Raw genomic sequence first — 7,263 nt, 5'->3', positions numbered from 1 at the left:
CCGCCATCTTGTGCGGCGGGTGGTGGCGGGCGGCTGAGGGCGACTGCTGCGCGCTTCGGTCCGCTATTTTGGTTAAAATGGTCGTACGGAGCGTTCGGGAAAAACTAAGCAAGCAAACAAACAGAAACACTTATTTCAACAGGAAATAAGTTGATGCTGTCATCCGAAATTTGGGAATAAACGCTTTAATAAAAGCATTCTGCATTTACGACGTCAGATGTGTGAGGGGATATCTCCACCCTAACCGCGTGTACCTGGAACAAAAGACCTTCAGCTTGTATACGTTACCTGTGATATATATGCAAGAGCTTCCCTGATCAGTGCATGAATATGCAATATCCCCCCCAAAATCGTTAACATAAGGTCCCACCTCCTTGCACATTTTGAGTGGGGGTCTCAGGACCCTCAGGGATGAAGTCTTCATGAGGAAGAATATGAAAAATTAATTGTGCTTGCTTGTTGAACACTTCACATTTTATTCACTCTCACTAATCTGGAAATACAGTATTTATTTTGTGAGAATTCTTTTGGGACAGGGCTATTTGTACTAAAGTAAAACCCTTTCCAAATCCCGGTGATGAAAACAATGTCCTCATTGCGCCCTGAGGATCGCTTTGCAAATCATGACTGCAACATGCTCTGCATCCAACAGCAGTTTTCTCCTGCTGGAAGTGCAGTGAGAAGCTGGTGAGTTTGCAGAGCTGGGCCCTAACAGCTGCGACCTTATGAACATTCTGGACTTAGCACAGTGGCTTTGACTGGGGCCTTACTGCTTAACTGCATATAGCTTTTTTTTCTTTTTTGCTTGTATATTTTCTGACAGTAAAGAATATGTTTAGTTCTATAGCTTAATTAACCATAATTATGTGTCACTTTAAATAAGGTCCGATTCTACCACCAGGTTCTGTCATGTCAGATGATCTCCAGAGGTATTAGGACATTACATCACTAAACAATTTGAAATGCTATATAAAATGTTATAATTTGGAAGAATCATTCCTCCCTGGTATTTATTCTCACACTGAGTACAATAATATGGATATGTTTATATATATGTAACATATACACGTACAAACACATACAAACATCATGATGTGGTGAGTAGGGGAAACTCATTATTTAGCATTTTGACAAGCTGATCGGATTTTGATTAATCTACTGCAGCAGTTTCAGAGTTAAGCTGCCCTGCCAAAAACTGTGATCCCACAGAAGAGTCAGAGAAAGGGAGTATCAGACCATGCCTGAGATAATTCAGCATGTAGCATTTTGACTCAAACTGCTTTAGTTTAAACTGAGATAGCAGTCTTTGCTCTCAAACACTTGAATTGTTTACAAAGTGAGTACAAGCTTGTTCTCACATTTTTCCAAAAGTCAGGAGTACTTTCTTTAAATTGTGCATCATGCCAGTTAAAATTACTCTGCCCTCCAGTGAGAACAGCTGTTTTTACTTACAAAGTCGTAAAAGTGAACTCTTTCATTTTGTGATCCTAAGAAAATATCAACATTCTAAGAAAATCCTAATCAAAACAAACACAGGGATAAGATATTTTAAATAATTGGAAAAGTACAGAAGTATTTTTCTGCTTACTTCTAGCTTTTAATCACAGAATTTTATTTCCTCGGCTTTTGAATTTGCAGTGGCAATGCCTACACAGGAGACTGAAAACACCATGTTATCTGGATGTTATAACAACTCTGACAATATGAATTGTTAAGTGTTCTCACTAGATGTACCATGAACCCACTGTAAATAGAACATCACCTGCTGGCAGGGACTCATGCCCACGAACTCTCTATGGTTTTCCATTCTGCTGGAAGGTAATCTCCTTCCTGACCCATGCTGTGTAAACAGGTGCCATCAAATAAAAAGGCATATGGCATCAATGTGGCAGCACCATCTCGCAAGAAGCGTTTCCTGTGGCTGATGGCACATGTACCATGACTCAGGCTGTCCCCTCTGAACGTGCTGAGAGAGAGCAAATGGGGAGAGCTGAGCATCCCTTCAGAGGGTGTCTGAGGACAAGACTAGAAAATAAGCAGTTTACTTTGAGGTGCAACCACCGGGAAACAACTGATTACCCCTGAGGAATGAGCTTATGTTGTGAAAGCAGCTGAGTGACATGGAGAGACCACATCCTCTCATGAATTACACTGTTCAGCTTCTCTGCTTAAACACAGAATGCAGAGTAAGGGCCAGGAGAGAGATTCATTGAAAGGGAAAGGACTGTGTAATTCTGAAAAGAATCAGTGAAGTGAGGTTTCTCTTTGTCCTTTCCTAGATTAAGGCTTTTGCATTTGAATTACAGAGCAAAGCCCTCTTCCGTTCATTGCTTTCCTGGCCTCTTCACCAGTCTCTTCTCTGTAATGTGTTATGTAGAGTTTCAGTTTTATAGAGTGTCTAGACTTCTAATCTGGGGACATATTTTAAGAGATATAGGTATTAATTTCGTGAAGCTGAAGAGACATTTATGTCCAAAGCCTCCAGTTCCCAAGGAAAGTTTTGAAGGGGCAGACAGCAGTGCAGTTTGGACACTGCATGGCAGTCTTTTTGAAGTTCCTGTGCTTGAGATCCTAAATGCACAGAGTCTGAAGCAGAGTCAAGACTCATATTTCTGAGTTCTGGAAAGGAGTAAGGCTTCAAGCATCTGCGTTTGGTTGATATCTTACACATCTCCTTGCTCTGCATGTGGTTCTCTTCATTACTTGGAAAGCACTCAGTTCTCTATGACTGTAGTGTATGAAACTATGTACCTAACTGTAGCAACCCTGATTGCCCACATTCAGGAAACAAACAAACAAACAAACAAATAAAAAAACACAAGAACAACAAAACCACAAGAACAACAATATGCATTTCCCAGATATCTCAGACTGTGTCTACTGCCCAGTGCAAGTGCAATAGAGATGCACAAGCTGAAGTTAGCTCTAAACTAGCTAGTTCTGCTACCGTGTTTCATCAAGCACTGCGGATGGGCTAACAATACCATGTTGCTTCTGGTATCTGAATTAACTGATGTCAAGTGCCTGTATGTATATTTGAGACAGCTATAATGAACATATAGAATGCTTCTCCCTCTCTCTCTTTTTCTTTTTTCTTTTGTTAAATCTGAGTAAAACAATAGCTCAGACCTTAAAATAACATGCAATTAATACAAAATTAAATACTGTATGAGTCAAAGTTAAAATATTAATTTCTACATATTGTAAATATAGAAACACAGAAAACAGTGATAATTCAACTGAGACTAATAGCAATTAAGCCAAACATAATTATATCTTTGAAACTTGCACAAAGGGAGAAAAGATAATGTGCCCAACAAATTCATATTCAGCAGCTTAATGTTGTGCATGAACACTCCATTAGTAAGCCACGGGAAACATATTCAAGTTGTTTTCCCATGGCAGTTTTTGACATTGTGCTCAAAATGACACACGTTAAAAATTACCTCATGCTGCACTCCCTGGGCTGGCTCCTCACCTGGGATGAGCACTCCATCAGTTCCTATTCTTCTACACATAAGGAATAAAAGTTTGCATGTAGATGCTCATTGAAAAAGCAACTGTAGTAGCTCCAATAGCTTACTCTAATATCTGATTCTTGGTGCAAACACTATTTGTAGTTAATAGTACTTTATTAATTAATCACAAAATGATTTTCCTACCAGCTTCATTTGGAATACAACATTTATACACAACTAATTCCCATTAAAGATAATCGGTGTGACCTTTAGCATGCTGCAGAATTACAACTTTGTGCAAGGCTCAGACTGTACTTTCAGATAGCTGCTACTACGCACCAGCTCCAGGCTGTTGCTCCACACCTCAGTAACACAAGAAATTGCATCCTCTGCAGTTTCAGTGCAAGGTCAGATAAGTTAACTGAGCCAAGCCAACGAAGAGGGGATGAAAAGCAAACATGAATTTGTTTAGAGCAGGATGTAGCTGTGCAAGCCCTTCTGCTACCTTTCTTTCCTTCTCTTTCTCTCTCTTTTTTTTTTTGGCAGGGTGTGTTAGGGGATGATGACAGCATTAATGCTGGTTGTTACAAATTTGAATGTGAAAAAGGGCAGGATAAAGAAAGAAACAATCTCTGACATCACATATACAAAACCGCTTCAGAGAGATTTAATGTCTTTGCTCACCATTACTTTTCAATACATACTAGGTAGCATTCCTATCCACAGCAGGGGGTTTGGAACTAGATGATCTTAAAGGTCCCTTCCAACCTAAAACCATTCTAGGGTCATGGATTTACAATATTTCCTGAATGATACCTCATTTTGGTAATAAAAATGGGTGACATAGAGAAATACTCTTTTGTCCATGAAGGTACCAACACATTCCCAGCTTGTTTTGAATCCTTGTCAAAACACAGCTATTCCCATAGTCTCAACAGGAAGAGATGAGCAGGCTGCAAACTTCCACGCAGCTTCCACGGTGTGAAAATACATCACATATGTCTTCTATTATTTTTAATGATGTTCTCTCAGCTGTTTCTCATATTAGTCAAAGAAGTGCATTCCTATGTAGTGGTGTGGACTGGTGGCAGAAGGAGTGCTGAAGGTACAGCTCTCCCAGGTGTATGTGGTGTTTTCATTTCCTTACTTGCACTTGGTACTTACATACCTCAGAGGAACACCGGTGCTTTTCCACAGTGAGGAGTGTTCACCAAACCAAAGTGTTACATTACAGCAAATGCCCTGCAGGTGGAATAAATCTGTTTAAAACGTTGAGGCTATACGATCAATTTAACTGTATAAACATTTGGAAACTTTGTCTTCTTTAGCAATAAAAATCCATTTTTAGCACCTAACACTCATTCAGTTATGTTTTGATTCCTTTTGTTAAACCCTTGTGAAGTATTTTTCCATCTCCAGTCCTTTAATGAAAGCAGTCTCTGCTGTTCCGCAGAGCTGTGGCAGCAGAGCCCTCTCGTGGGGACACCAGGCTCAGTGCCCGGAGGTGGATTTGTGCCCTGAAAGCTACAGCACACGATGGCACCTTCTTTTTACCCTCCCTGCCTTAACCAGGTCATTGTGTTACTTAACCTGCTGCTCAGTGCTTTGGGGCTTTCTGTCCACGTTCTCTAATAAACATACAAAGCTTCCTTACTTAGCTCTCGATGTATAACTTTATCCAAATTTTACTCTTTAAATAGAATATGAATGTAAAGATACCAAAACAAAAATATTCCATGTATGTTATAATATTTTCCTGTGTTAAGGAACAAATTAACTATCTGTTGCGTGCTCCTAAAACTTGCTAGATAGCTAGACCTTTCTTCAACTTTTCCAAACTAGAAATGGAAATAGATGATTTTCCCGTAGTTTATCTCTTTCAGCAGTTAAATTAAACCTAGAAGAAAGCAGATTATTCTCTCTTCCTTCTACTGCCTCCCTGCTCTACTTTATCTGATTATTTCAGGACGCAGCAACCACTCAAGCCAGTGAAAGACAAGTTAGCACAACTATGTCTCAGCTACCGAACATTTGAATGTGGCGTTCATCTTTCATCTCCTTGGTGATAGAGAAGGAGAGATACTGTCTGACTGCTTGCAAGGAATCTCGTGTGATACTGAAGCATAAATACTTCAGCACAGATAGTATCATCATAATACACTGGGAAGGACCTGGCAATATATAGTTTACCTTGTATTTGGTGGGCCTGAAACATTAAAAACCTGTGCACTAATTAGTTCAGAATTTCTTCATTGTTTTGATAAATCTGTTGGTCCTGATGTCCTCACAGATCAGTCAGATCTTGAGAGGACACTGCACACCTGTTGGAGCTCTGGGATTTGCAGCACGTCCAGCCACGGGAGCTCCTTTTAGAAGGTTGTTTGGAAAGATATTCTTTTCTGAATTGAAACAGAGTAACAATGCTGGAAGCCCACCTGCAGTATTTCACAAAGAACTTCGTTATATAAAGAGCAGTAATCTAAAAAAGAAGGAAAAAAAAAAGAAAAAAAGAAGCCAGAAAAGTATAGTAACAAGAAAAGAAGCAATGACATTCTAAACTTAGGTGTCTTTGTGTTAATGTATTTAATTCCTCTCTTAACAGCCACCCAATGTTGCATTAAGTGCTAGGCTCTGTACAAAATGTGATGCCAACATCTTTTCTTTGAAGTGATACATTTGATTTACAATAAAAAGCAGCTTTTCTCTATGTGAGACCAACAAGTGTGTTCAGGGTAGAAGTGATCCCAGGGAGTTAAGAATAAAAGAAGATGGCAACAACAGAACAACAAAAACCCAATCCAATAAACAAACAAAAAAACCCTGAAAGCAGAAACAAGCAAACAAACAATGCCCCCCCCCAAAAAAAGAAAAAACACCACAAAAAAAGCACAACAAACAACAAACAAACAAAAAAAATCAAAAAAGAAAAAAGCTCCAATAACAAAACAACAAAAAAAAAACAACAAATCCCAACAAGCCAGCAGACGTTACAGCAAAATGTAGACCTTGAAGGAAGAGTGTTGGAAAGGTTTTATAGATAACCATCTATACAGAGAACACACTTCCCTGGAAAGTGGCAACATTTTTATGGACAGTGTATTTGTGGGTATTCTGAATATCAGAATATATGTCCCATTTTAAAAACATCCTGAAAGAAAATTTAAGGAATTTTTATTGTCATAGGGCAGTTTCTAATGTACTTGAACAAACATTTTCCAGACATGTCCTATATGTTCTCCGCTAAGTTAAGATGTTTAGATTCTTTTTAGAAGTAGGGATCTTACTACCACTGAATATCAACTATAAATTTAATATGGTTGAATTGCGAGCTGCTTCCTTTAACCAAAGGTTCATTAAAGTACAATCAAATTCCTTGAGAAAAAAAAAAAGTATTTAAAATAGTAAAGCAAATTGCAACATATCTGGAAATACTGTTTCACAGAAAATGGAAAAATTATGTGTTCAAAATAATGTAAACAATGTCAAAGTTTTGATGCTCTGAAATTTTACTTAGAAAACTGTTCTTCAGAAAAAGTCACTATATGAACCCCCTTAGAAATATCTTCATCATGTCACAAAATGTTACGTTTGTTAATTAATTTTTCTTAGTACTATAGCAGACCTTCAAATTAATAGCTATTGAAACTATAGGCAAACAGTAGGTGCCTGACTTAATTAACTCAGACTCTGTGTGATGTGATTTGTATTTCAGCAATGCTTGTTCATAACATGGGCACTGCTATTCCTATGACATATGGCTCTTTATTGTTATTTCATGATTTCATCTCATGGTGTCCTGCAGATT

This window comes from Meleagris gallopavo, chromosome 7, assembly GCF_000146605.3.
Source record: "Meleagris gallopavo isolate NT-WF06-2002-E0010 breed Aviagen turkey brand Nicholas breeding stock chromosome 7, Turkey_5.1, whole genome shotgun sequence".
Lineage (NCBI taxonomy): Eukaryota > Metazoa > Chordata > Aves > Galliformes > Phasianidae > Meleagris > Meleagris gallopavo.
Note: the sequence above shows the minus strand (reverse complement) of the source record.